This window comes from Coturnix japonica, chromosome 16 (genome assembly GCF_054131305.1).
Source record: "Coturnix japonica strain WE chromosome 16, WE-NBRP24, whole genome shotgun sequence".
In the NCBI taxonomy this organism is placed as follows: Eukaryota; Metazoa; Chordata; class Aves; order Galliformes; family Phasianidae; genus Coturnix; species Coturnix japonica.
In genome coordinates this window covers 14,870,283-14,883,693 of record NC_140678.1, presented here as the reverse complement: position 1 = coordinate 14,883,693, position 13,411 = coordinate 14,870,283, and the positions used below count along the sequence as shown (strand labels likewise).

The 13,411-nt window shown below is 38.7% G+C and overlaps 1 protein-coding gene and 1 long non-coding RNA gene across 2 annotated transcripts in view; both read right to left on the bottom strand.

The window, feature by feature from the left end:
• LOC146758285 (receptor-type tyrosine-protein phosphatase T-like) overlaps window positions 1–1,737 on the bottom strand; it is a 170,878-nt gene extending 169,141 nt beyond the window's left edge. The window contains exon 1 of the mRNA XM_085517424.1: window positions 1,717–1,737. The gene's annotated coding sequence lies outside the window, so the exon portion shown is untranslated. The remainder of the gene's footprint in view (window positions 1–1,716) is intronic.
• Window positions 1,738–1,867: 130 nt separating this feature from the next.
• Window positions 1,868–8,708, bottom strand: LOC146758284 (uncharacterized). Its single transcript, XR_014934960.1, has 3 exons — window positions 7,948–8,708; window positions 3,242–3,326; window positions 1,868–1,937 (listed from the first exon to the last, which is right to left on the bottom strand). It is a non-coding gene; the product is annotated as an uncharacterized LOC146758284 (long non-coding RNA).
• Between the last annotated feature and the right edge of the window lie 4,703 nt (window positions 8,709–13,411).

Below are 13,411 nucleotides of genomic sequence, written 5' to 3'. Positions count from 1 at the left end.
ACATGATGCACTCTGCCACAGCTACTGAATGAAATCTTGAGTGTGCAAAGCATCTGACCCAAAGCCCAGATGTAGACATGAGAGGCGTGCAAAGCGTTTCCATTCAGAAATGAGCATAACAAAGCAACTTTGATTTCCCATGAATCTGACGTCCAGGATGATCAGAAGGGTGAGCGAGCACAGTGATTTTCAACCTGAGATCCATCATCCAGAGACACTGAGCCTGTTGGCCCAAGCCCCATCATCAACTAATGCAATGTGGGACTCTTACAGATGCCATGAATTCTGCAGGTTTCATTAAATGCCAGCAACTGACCAAAACATTCATAGGACTGCTCGTAAGTGTGGAATTTTGAAAGGCACAAGTTTCCCAGCCAATCAGACTAGTTTTCATATCTCCTGAGCATTATGTACCAGCATTTCCTATTTCCCTCTGATATTTTTATAATAGAAATTTATTACAAGAATTTAAATTAGCATCAGCAAGATTAGTTAAGAGGTTTGTGACTTTACTAGTTTCTAGAGCATCCCCCTCATGTGATTTGACACGTGGCTGAAATTGGTTAAATTAAGTCAATGAAAAAGGGCTTGCATTACATATTTTGTTCAATTGCATCTATGCAGATTCACAAATTCTTCTTGCTTATAAAATGAAAGAGTCTGAAGTTAAATTGGATTTTATGTCATTTCCTTTAGGTTCTGCCCATACGTTAGTACAGTGAGGTTACAAGAGTGTTCATGAAGAGCAAAACTGCTTTCCAGTTATGATTCTATGAGACTGGGCTCTTCCTACCTCCTCTCTTCACAGCAACAATGTGAAATTTAATTTAATCTATTTCAGAACTGCAAAGACAAGTACTTTTTTAGCAAAGCATAAGAGGGTTATCACTTTGAAGAACCACATTAGGCACTATAGTTCAGTCTTACACAAGAGATTAATTGACATGTGCTGTAGATTAATCAGAATAAGGCTTTTCATTACAAGTGGCCAAACATAACCAAATCACTTTGGAAGCAAATTACTGACTTGCCTAGAAATATATATGCAACAATTGCAAGTTTATTATTGCTGCTTGAGCAAATGAAACAGCCTTTCAAAAACATTTACCTTGATTCTACATGAACCTCCTCTCACCTGCAGAATGCCTACATTAAAACTAAAACTAATCAAAAGCTACTCCACACTCAACAGAGTACTAAGTTGTCAAGCACAACTGGCATTCTCCTCTCAACAGCAGTGCTTGAGTCAAATTTCTGGCTGAAAAGGCTGCATCCTTTCATATACATCCAGTTGATAAACTATGTTCTACAAAGAGAAGTTTAATGAACAGGAAGAAAAGAAATGGAAATAGGAAAAAGAAACCACAGTTCTCCTTTTGTAGTATAGCCTTGTAACAAATAGTGCAGCGAAGAATATAGAAATTCTGATCTTTTGTCACCTGTCAAGGAATCCAAAGGAGGCAATACATGTTGTTGACACTGTGAAACCCAAACTTTTTCGTCTGACTCTCACACCCACTTTGCCCATTTTCCATTTGTTTTTAAATAAGGTCTGGAAAAAGCCCATAGAGCTACCACAGACTAAGAGCACAATTTAGGGCTGTAACACAACTGAAAGCACAACTACAACAGCAGAGGAGCAAGATCACAGGCTGCAACAAGTGAGGATTTGCTCAAACACAGCAGACACAGAAATAAAGAAAAGTAGCTACTTACTTTGAGAAGGCCTCAGGTATACAGGAATTTCCAACAAGATATCCTCACCTTCACCACCAACCCTCAAATGAGGTGTTGGAAAGGGTAGATCTTGGCTCCAGCCCTTCCAATCACTCAGACACATTACATGCACTTAAGCTCCCCTGGGCTGGCCCTGCCTTCCCACCAGGAGCTCCGTCACTGGTGCAGGCTGTGACTCAGCAGTTCTGCTTCAAGAGTATCTATGGGGAATGAAATAGAGAGAAACTTACCAACCACTGCACCGTGAAATTCCACAACATGAAGAGTATTTTCCTGAGTGCCACACCACAAAAGAAAAACCTTCATACACGTGTCCCATTTTTTCATAGGCTATTACTTTTGTTACATGCTTCACCCACCAGAAGGCAAGTTCTAGTTCAAATTCATTTTGATTCAAGTTTAATTAGCATCCTTTTCATGGAAAAATTATCCTGTGTAACTGCTGACATGTCAGTGCATCACATACTTGTTGATCTTTGTTTGGAAGCGAAGAAAATACATTTTTATGGCATTTCAAAAGAAAAGTACATCCACGTGGAAAAAAAAAAATCACACACTTGACTATAAAACACAAAAGAACTTCACGTGTACCAAAGCAGCAGCATCTGTACACTCAGCCCAGAAAATAATGTTTCTTTCCTGTGTTAAGTGCAAGTTTCTAGCACAAATTTACTTAGTGCAATTTTGTTCTGGAAAAAAAAAAAAAAAAAAAAAAAAGTTAAAAACTGTTTGGATACACAGTGAAATCAGATGCAGTACATCTTTATTTTTAATGGAATAATAATTGTACCCAAATTTCATATTCAGCCTTTGAAACATTTACCAGGGGAAAAAAAAAAAAACAAAGGTGTGCTGTGAAGGTTTTTTCAGCATGACTCATATTGCTGTCATAAGAGTAAAAAAGTTTGAATTGATTTTGGTTGTATTGTTTCTTTATCTATAGCAATTGTCTGTCCTCTACTATCTATCTGGCCACCTACTACTTGTGTCAAACGAAGAGATCATCTAGCAAGTGACCCCTGACTTTGATTAGGACACTGATTGCACTATTACCTGATTGCATATTTGTATTCCTTGTAAAAGAGTCTGAACTACAAGAAGAAAGTATCTAAGCTCAATTTTGAATGAAATATTTTTGTTTTGTTTTGCAATAGATTCACCTCTCCTAGCACCTATATCACACCATCCTCTAGAAGTAAACAAGTGTAAGCCTTAAGTGAGATCTGATTTTGTCACTTATCATCTAGACACAAATGGACACAGAGCAGTCTTGTAAATAAACTTACAGATAAACAGGTAAAGGGCAAAGACCAAAGATTTCAAAACAAGGTTTATATGAATAACGTGTCCTCTCTATGAACTCTGTTTGACAGTGGATTGTGCACATATGGGTTTTCCAGGGCATAGGACAGGATATGTCAGTCAGAATAAGGTCATGAGCCCAAATGCTGACAGCTACATTGCATGTGGAACACAGAGCTCAAATGCCAAGACTGGGACTCACCTTCTGGCATAAACCACCCACGAATCCCAGAGCCAGCAACTACCAGCAAATCATGAGAAATGAAGCTTGCCAGCACGGGTACAACCTGGAAAACAAATCAAGGACTGATTGGCCAGAAATTTATTCCCACGTAAGGAGTATGTTATTTGATTTCCATGCCATTGTTCTTTTCAGAGGAGAAGCTGAGTTATTCAAGCTCAGTTTCTCTTTGTACTTATTCAGTTCATTAGTTAATGAAGGCTTCCTTATATTAGTTAAATTCAGCCACCATTCATCTACCTGTTCCAGAGTTCACAACAGATGCCCTCTGGCACTTCACAAAGACCAGAATCTGCCTCAAAACAGGAATAATATATCTTATGAAAATGGAGATGCTATTGTTCATACGCTTTACCCCTGACCTATTTCCTCTGCACTCACAGGGCTGACCTGTTCTCTATAATTTTATACTGACTAAAGCAGTAAAAGGCTGAAGTTTATTGTAATATTCCATCAGTCTTTGTTTAGTCAGAAAGGAGGAAACTGCATTCAATCTGTTTGGGTTCTTACTGAATAGTGAAGAGCTCTGTACTCATCCAAAAGCTGCAGGTTCCTCTTCCTCACTAGCAAACACTGATAGTCAGTTCCCTTCCTCAGGTCTTTTAATCCCTATTCTGCTACTACACACACCAGCTTCATTTATACCCCTACAGGTCACCTTCAGCTCTTCTCTTTCAGTCTTAATTAAAGCAAGTGGGTGCTGCCTACCTGTAAATCTTTCCCAGACTCAAAGCTGCTTCTTCTTCTCTTATTTTAGAGATGCTGATGCACACATTTTCATACTCCCAAACTGACTATCCTTGCTGGCAATCCTAACTCATTGTTTAACAGTTTGTACGGAGCAAACTCTGAATAACGCACTGATGTGTCAATTATGTGGGGTGGCCACAAACTGCTTGCTGACATTCTTGGCAGTGCCAACACACTGCCTGCCTCTTAGCTAACTTAAGTGCTGCTGATTGTTAAAAACTCCACATTGACACCATGAAATGTGGGAAAAGGTACAGAGCTGTGGACACCACCTCACTGTGGGAGCAAAGGGGAGCCCTGCTGCTGGAGTCTTACTGATATTCAATCCCCACAAAAAAACAGAGCTTATTCCTACTCAGAATGTAACTGATCCAAGGCTTTGCAAACTTCCTACTTAAAGATTAGAGACTGCCTGACTCTAACATGGGCCATCCCAACCGTCTCATTGAATAATGGTGCTGATTATGGATCAAAGTCTGGTAACTCAGCTTTTCCATCAGCAAACCCACAGAGGGCTGCTTTCAGTCACCTTTCTGACCAGGGTGTAGGATTGCGCACCAGAAAGTTACCACGTCACTCACTTTCCGTGCTTGAATGTGAACTTCAGGATTCTGCCTTAAATATCCCCAGCTTAGGTATAACCCACTGCTCACTTGTTTTGAGAGCTTCTCTCCTGATTTGCTCAACACAGCAGACATAGTTATTTCCTAATTGCAGACAAGCTCCAGATGTAGGTCAGGGAGTATTTAGCTAGAGGAGGCTAATAAAACAAGTCCCCAAGTGATGGGCTTGTCTTTGTTTCCCTGACATTGCTTACTTTTGAACATCAGAGACTACGAGACTGTTTTGGTACAGGAAGTATGTTATGGCTGATGTAGCATAACAAATACTAGCTCTACATCCTTCTATTTAGGCTTCAATAATGTCAGAGGGCAGAAGTGACAATCAATGTATTTTGCATTCAGCAGAGATGACAGGCAGCTAAGAGCAATGGACAGACACAACATGGCAGAACAGAAGGTACTTGCCTGGAATAAATATCGTCTTTGCTCCAGGCCTTCAAGAAATAACATTTCCGGTTTAGATTAATTCGTAATGCACAATGTATGATTGCAGACCTTGCTTTTGTACACAGACCTGGCCTTAAACATTGTTTGAACTGGTGCTGTCAGTCCTTTCTTGATCATTAAATTTATTTCCTAAAACTTAAGAAGCGTAAATGAAAGGCAGCTTCTGAAAAACAGTATTCAACATTTTTATGGAAAGTAGGTTTCTGGCTCTGCTCTTACTAATGCACCCTTCAATCATAAATAATAAAACTGGTGAGTTCTATCTCTTTTTCAGAAAAGTTAGACGGAACTATCACCCAGTGTATACAAAATAGGGCTTCAAAGACACCCGCTCTGCAACATAATAGAAGAAATGGTACTGAATGATGGATGGGAATCAGTTAAACTGATTTCTGGGACACGTTGTGCATTAATAAATCAGAGGCTGTGTGTTCACTGAAAGAAGCGTAGGAGGCACATTAAGAACTTTTACGGGAGTAAAGAAAAAAAAAGTTAACACTGTATTTCAAAGGAACCTACAGGAGGATTAGTACTAAAATCTTTTTATGAGCACTAATTCTGAGCACTTACATGAAGATCAAGAAAATAGTCAGCTCCACAGGAAATCCTGGAAGTTAATTTTTTTAGAAGACACTGCCGCATTTCACTGCATTTAATGACAACCACGCGCTATTTCTGAAGCGCTCTTGCCCAGCTCACAGCAAAGGTATTAGTTCCAACACTGATTGCTAATTCTAACACTACAAAAACACCTTCCTGCTTAGCAAGAACACAGCTTCAGAAACCAAGAGAAAAGCACTGAAACTAGAATCAAATATACACCTTCATCATGGATCCCAAGAAGTGCCCACTGCAACACTATATTGTGAGCAGAGAGAGAAGCCTACAAGTCCTCGTGACTTGAGTCTGCAGACAACCTCAGTGCTATCTTATCTTCACCTTCCAAGTGGCTGGCTGAACTACATTTAAAAAGGAGGAAGAAAAAAAAAGAAATAAAACTCCTCCCAACCTGAACCAAAGATTGACTCCTTGCAGCTCCCAGGGACACAGAACTTGTGTAGGCAGAGAAATTTCACCGGAAAAAGGAAAAAAAACAGATATTTTGTCTTATTCATTTACAGAACGACCCTGCTGCTAATAGCACATTGAGGGTGCTGTTAGAGGCTACAGAGCAAAATGATTAAGACAACCATAGAACAGCTATATGCTAGGGAAACAACATTTCAGTTAATAAGACAAGATGGTGCAGAAGTCTGTGAACACAGAACCACTCTTCTGTCAATAAACTCTTACCCTGTTTTCCTACTTTATTCAATTACAGACTCTTAGAATAGATGTACCACCATATAGTGGGCTTATATACCATTCAGTTAAGGTAACCTAACCATAAATACTTCCATGATTTCAGTAAATTGGAAAAAAAAACACGGTAAGTGAATACAAAATATGTCCTTCATTTACTGTCATTGTAATATAGTCGAGCTACAACACAATCTTCATTTAGGCAGCTCTAGGTACTAGACCACTTTCAGCAATGGACATGTTATAGCACAAAGAAACACGGGTTTCTTGAAAGCACTCCTGCATCAAAAGCTTAGCATTGATATGGTGTGTGCATTTTAATGGAGTGGATTGTGTTGTGTATTCATCCTACAGCTCATAGGAGACACATTTTCTAGAAAGCTAGTGGTTAGACAGCATTCTTAAGATGAAGAGCAGGCTGTTATGAGAAAACATAAAAACATGATTTGAGACAACTAAACTAGAAATTTAGAAATATATTGTAAGGCTTATAAATAATTGAAAAGAGAATGTTCCAAAGTTTTGATGTGTCATAAAAGCTTAGTTTAGAAGGTGATGAAATTATTTCAATTAAACAGAACAAATGTCAGCCGTGAATGCCTAAGCATTTTAATGTATTCATCCTGTAAAAGTACGGTGCATGCTGAGGCACGGAGGTGGTAGGGGCTCGCACAAAGGCAAGTTATTTGTGAATATAATTTGGACTGTACAAGAAATACGTTCCCAGACTGAGGAAGAGTTTCTCAATACAAAATCTGTAAGAGCTCCAGTGTTGCAGTAGAAAACACTGACTTCAGAATGACAATATACAAAGATGAGGATGCAAATGGTCCAAAGCTACCGAAACAGTTTGGTCATAGCAACAGAAAAAAAAACTTCTTTAACTTGATCCTAATGCACATAAAACAGTTTTGGAACAGACTGATTCCATCGTCTTAAATGGTAGCACTCCCCACCCTGTAAAGGATACAATATTTTGTCTAACATAGGAGAAATATCTAAGTACCTAGTCAGTCCAAAGACAACATTCCCCTCAAGCAAAGACATGAACAAGGCAAAGAAGCTAAGCACAAACAAATACAGTGGGTAAACCTGGTACTCAGATTATTTCCCTTTAAGAAAAAGTGACCAGAGAAAGAAAATAATCAGAAGGCAACAAGCTTTAAAGTAAACAAAAACAACCTGCTGCTTGGGCACTTCAGAAACTATCAACTGTAGGACCCCAAAAGCACTTCAGAATACAGCTGGTTTTGATACCATTTCTTCTTCTTTGAGCCTGATTCCCTCAACCAACCATATCATTGAACTTGATACCAGATTTATCATATTTGCTAAATAGTGAGCATACATTACATACAGGTGAGTAAACAACCTGTGATGGTGCCCAATACTCCAACCTGTGGAATCCAGAGATCCCAAGCTACAGACTGTGTCATATGCATGTATTCAGTATGCTGATGTACAATGTGCATTGTTAGTTATGATACATTTTCAATTTGGCTGCATCTAACAGCAGCACCATGGACTCAGCTGATGTTATATTACCTGTAGATGAAGGTCTTAGGAAGGTGGCTTTGTCACATTGTAGAGTGAGAACCAAAATCAGTACTTCAGGAAAGGTCTCTTTCGGGCAACTTCGTATTCTTACACATCTTCCTGTAGGAGAGCAAATAAATGGATGATACTTGTAGCTGCTCACAGCAGTTCCTAAACACCTAAGAACAAATGGATTTGAGTTATGACAATCATATCAAACAGACAAACATACAGAAAAATATAATACAAGCTCAAAGCACTAAAGAAGAGTGTTTATTACTGGTATTTAGCTTCTCCCAGTATCTTCCAGTCATTCTATCCAGCCAAAAACCAAAGCTTCCAGATCATACAAATAAAACCTGATTCCTTTGCTCCACAGTAATAATAATGTACTGGACTATATTTCATAGAACTTATTTGTGTCCTGCGAAACAGACTTTTCCATGACTGCCTGTTGTTAATAACCTCTCATGGGCTCACGGGAAACCTCAGTTTATGGCACAGGGGGAGAAATGTCTCCAAATAATAGTTTAATTTTAAACTTCTTTGGCAATCCAGCCAGGTGCACCAACCTCACTAAGGAACAGGGATAGAGTTCCATCTAAGAGACTGTCAGATGAGTGGTAACTCACAAAGCCAAGGAAAATGGGTATTTGGTAGGTAAAATCAGGCCTGTTGGAGACTTCACATGGGACAACTGGAAATATCAAAGGCTTGTTGAAGTGCAAGACTGAGCACAGCAAACTGAGAACAGACTACAGTAATAGCACTTAGGGAATGGTGGAAACTGTTACACAATCATTACAAACAGAAAGAAGGCAAAACACTGCAGGTATTCAGCAATTTGTAAGAAACAGCAGCCTCTGACAGGGTGTGAGCTATGTAGACAAAGAATGATTATGGATCTTCAGGGTACAAATGAAATTCATTCCTAGGATTCAAGTGGAGAGCAAGCCAAACTTTTGTGAAGAAAACTAGGAGGAGGTCTCTTCATCACACACAGAGAGGAACAAATTGTGATACTTAAAAAAAAAAAAAAAAAAAAGTCATGAGAAGCATAGAAAAGGGGGGAAAAAATCTTTCAATAATAATAGATGAGTCCAGAATAATCAAATGAAACCCTTGGAAAATTTAGATATATGCAGCCATAAGCATAAAGCATAAGCATAAAACTACTTAAATCTGCTTTTAATTTCTATTGCAATTTTTATCTGCCCAAAATGGCTATTAGAGTTTGCTGAACAGCACAGTCATTGATATGTTGATACATGATTACACAAGGCACAATGTCACATTTGGCAATCCAAATCCTAATTAATGAACAGTCCTTGAAATAATACTAACTCGAATGATCAAAATTTAAAGTGATGAGCTTGCAGAAGGAAGCAGCATCCCATGATTTCTTTTCCACTGAACCATGAGATCTACAGGAACAAAATAGAAAATGAAAAATAAGGTTTTATGCAATCAAATTAAAGACAAAAGCAGAGAAGAAGAAAAACAATAACAGTTTCTTTATCATCCCGAGCACTGGTAGTAAGAGTAACTTATTCCTCATAGCCTGGAATGTCATGGCTGAAGCTTGAATCGAGAAATCAGCAAGTCACAATCAGCATCTGGTTGATGGCCAGAAGGATGCTCAACATGTATTCCGGTATTAAAGACAATCTACAAGCAGATAATAACGTTGCAGCTTGCCTTACCTAATGGTGTCCAGTGAATCCATATTTCACATCCCAGCCACACTTCTTGCACAGCCATCCTTTACATGAGGATTTCATACATTACAGAGGTAGTTAATCCGATACCAGCAGAAAGCACTTCCAGGCCTCCCATACATGCAGCAACCTATAGTAGCAGTAGCTGCATTCAACTTATAAAACTAAAACCAAGAGCCTCCTATTTCTAGGAATATATTATATGGCGAGGTACAGAGTAAATGAACAATAACTTGTATCTTTTCCTATGTATCATGGATTTAAGTTTTAACGAGAGCGGGAAAAAAAAACAAACACTTTTATAGAGGATTTTACTAAGATGAGTGACACTGTTCTAATTACATTGAATAATCTTGAACCAAAGAATTTTTTCCACTTCATGCCTTTAATGGATTTAAAGAAAATAAAAAATAAAAAAAGAAAGAAAAAAAGAAACCCACAAATTACCTTAAGAACTGAATAGTTCTGACGATTAACAATATTTAACCAGAAAAATACTTCAAAGACATAAAGCATCTTTCCAAAATCCCATTCACCCAGCCAACAGGAACAAGCAGGTTGGTTCTGCAGAACAACTAGCAAGGATATGGCCTGCCTCACTGATTTCCACAGCAAAGCTGACTTATCCCAAGGAAGACAGTGAAATGGCATCTGAACTCCTTACAGAAATGTGAAGGAGAACTCTACAGGTGATTTTAAGGAACTCATCTGAGTTCAGACTCCTTCCACAGCATCCTGCTGAAGACCAAGGAGATTTTTTTGCCTAAGGCCCTGAAGCCAGCTGCTGTGACAGCCTGTGCAATGGGGCAAAGACATATCTGATTGCTCTGGATCTGGACCTTCAGGATGTTAGGTCTCACAAAAACTGCTCAGTTGCCTCTTTCAAGGGGCAGGAAAACCCATAGGAATGATACCAAAGCTTTGGTCAGTTACCTTGACATTTCCTATAATACAAGCCAGGTTAAAAAAAAAAATAACAGGAAAAAAAAAAAAAAATTAACAGAAATCTAACATTTGCCTTGTTTCTAATGTTGAAGGACAAATGAACAAAAATAGAAGTGTGGTTTTCTCTTTAATCTTCTCATTTGAGGACCAGACCTAAGAGGTTTCTCACTCTATTCTGCAGTTTTAGACGAGACAACCCTGTGATGAAGGCTCTGCTCTTTGAAGAATCCTTCAGACCTCACATTCTCAGAGGAGAATACAGACAGAGGGACACATTTGCTACAAAATCCTCCCCCTTCTGCATGGCACTCCAGCTACTTTCAGATCTTGGTCCTTTTCTTAACCTTTGGGAATACCCTATTTAGCTTCAATAAGGATGCAGTTTGGGTAGTATTTCCTCACTACCATCTTCTCCCCTCCTCTACTGAGTGCCCCAATTTCACTGAACATGCTTGAAGTATAGATGTCTCTGTGAGAAAGTTATTAAAATAAAACCAAACCAAATCACATTATATCCACAGTCAGGTCACAGACTGAAGAGGTAAGATCTGGACTAGAAGCACTGCTGACTTCCTAAATCAGTTTCACAAACCACACCAAGCATTCCACTGCTCTGCGCCAGCCACCCAAAAGATAAACTGAGGAGGGAAAAGAGAAATAAAGATAAGGCGTGATCACCACGAAGAGGAGAACTGTACACTCAGACACAGAGCGCCTCTACAGTGACACAGGTTCATGCAGATAAATGCATTTCCTCAGCACTTCAATAGAGATCAATAGCAATCCCTTGAGATAAACACCACAAACAATATGCCACCACGGGAATAAATCAGAAGATTAGAAGCAGAAAGGATTATTTATGTAAAAGAGCTGCATTGCGTTTATTCCTTGGTTTGTGCAGCAGGTTTCTGAACGTCTCTGAGGAATTCTAAACTGTTCACTTAAGGACTGCTCATTACTTATAGCACTGAAAGGCAGCCACCCCAGGCCCGCTCTCTAGCCTCCACTAGCAATAGAGCCAGCATTGTTATCGTACATTGTGCTTTCCTTGAAGATGTGGCCATGGTTTTCAGATTATACAAAGAAAAGTCTCAGTCCTTTATTGCATAAGGAGAAACATGAATGCACCCTTATGCCAAAAAACTTGATAGCTACAGGACTGACAGCTGGTGTGAGAGCATGATGACACCACTCACTCACCACCTCCCCTCCAGTTGTTTCACCAAATACGACAGTCTTAGCAGACCCTGGCCTGTAGCCTTGGTAGAGGCAGATTTGTCCAGGACAGGTTTATGCAAGATCAGGTATTTCCACTGGATGTAAGACACTTTCAAGCTGGCATCTAAGAAACGCATCCTATGGAGAGAGTTTATCAGGGCTCCTAAAAGCAGTTTACAGTAATGGAAAACCAGTTCCTTAAAAGACAATAAAATAAAATAAAATAAAATAAAATAAAATAAAATAAAATAAAATAAAATAAAATAAAATAAAATAAAATAAAATAAAATAAAATAAAATAAAATAAAAATAGAAATAGGAAGAAATCACACACAGCACAAGTGTTCCTTATGAAAGGTGCTAAGCCTTTGCAGTGCTGCAAGGAGTGCTGTTTTGTACAGTCCTGTTTTTAATTCAATTATCTCAAGCTCTGCTGGAGGTAAGGAAATGCTGTTTTGACACAAAGGCTTTGACTTCATATGGTATACAAGGCTAGAGATGGTAATGTTGGGCCTTCAGAAAGCTTCAACTAAAGTCACAAAATTCAATGAAAAATAGTATGGATTTTCCTTTTTGATAGGCGCAAGGATTATCTTCCATCACTAGAAAAAGCTATAAAGTTATATTCTGTGAGAATACCTTGAATTGATATTTCAAAGGGCTTCTTTTGAAAGAATGATTTATAGATCACAAAGATCAATGGGTCTTTTATCAAAGAAAATGGATTCCTTTTCTGAACCACAAAGAAAAGAATAATGACATCCTAGACCATATTTTTGAAAGTTGTGTACAGCCAAGAAGACAATAGCTACAGCAGGTTACCACTTTACAGCAATGCGAACAACTCACTAATTACAGATGAAGTCCTTACGGTGCTTTGTGGAAGCCAGAAAGCAAAAGTTATAGTGCAGGAAAATTCACACTGAGAGTTATCTTACTCACTCAGCACATATTAAAAATTACATGGAGGTTTTCACTAATAAGTGCATATGACATAATAGAAAAATGGATACAAGTGTGCCAGTGTGCACACTTCATATCTTACCAGAACTCAAAACATGCATTTATGTTAAAGCATGCTCCCTGTATGAATTTTAAGTTACCTACTTCTTGACCACATCCCCTCCTCAGCTCAGCAATGAAATTCCTATCAAGTTTTTATTTGGATAGCCTGGATAGACAGGCTTTCCAAAATTATTTTCAGTGCTCAATGTGGTGGTACAGTTGATCTATTTCCATCATTTCATGCGCATCTGCTAAAGCATTACTCATCACAGCAGACATGAGATTCCCCCATTAGTTTCCTATAGAAAGTTCCTCCAACCCACCAAGCCCCAACCTTTTTCTGCAGCTCATGAGCTCACAGAACAGTCTAACCCATAACCCTTGGCACTCGACAACTGAGCTAAGTCAGGCTTAGCAAGCAAGAAGAAAAAGAGCATATTAAAATAACATAATGCAACCTGCAGCACGGTTTTTTTATTAGCTTAATCAAATAGACATGATAGTAAAGAAGATAAAATTAAGAGTAAATCCTTACACAAGTTTATCCCTTAGATTCCCAAGATATCCAAGGACAACATTATTTCCCC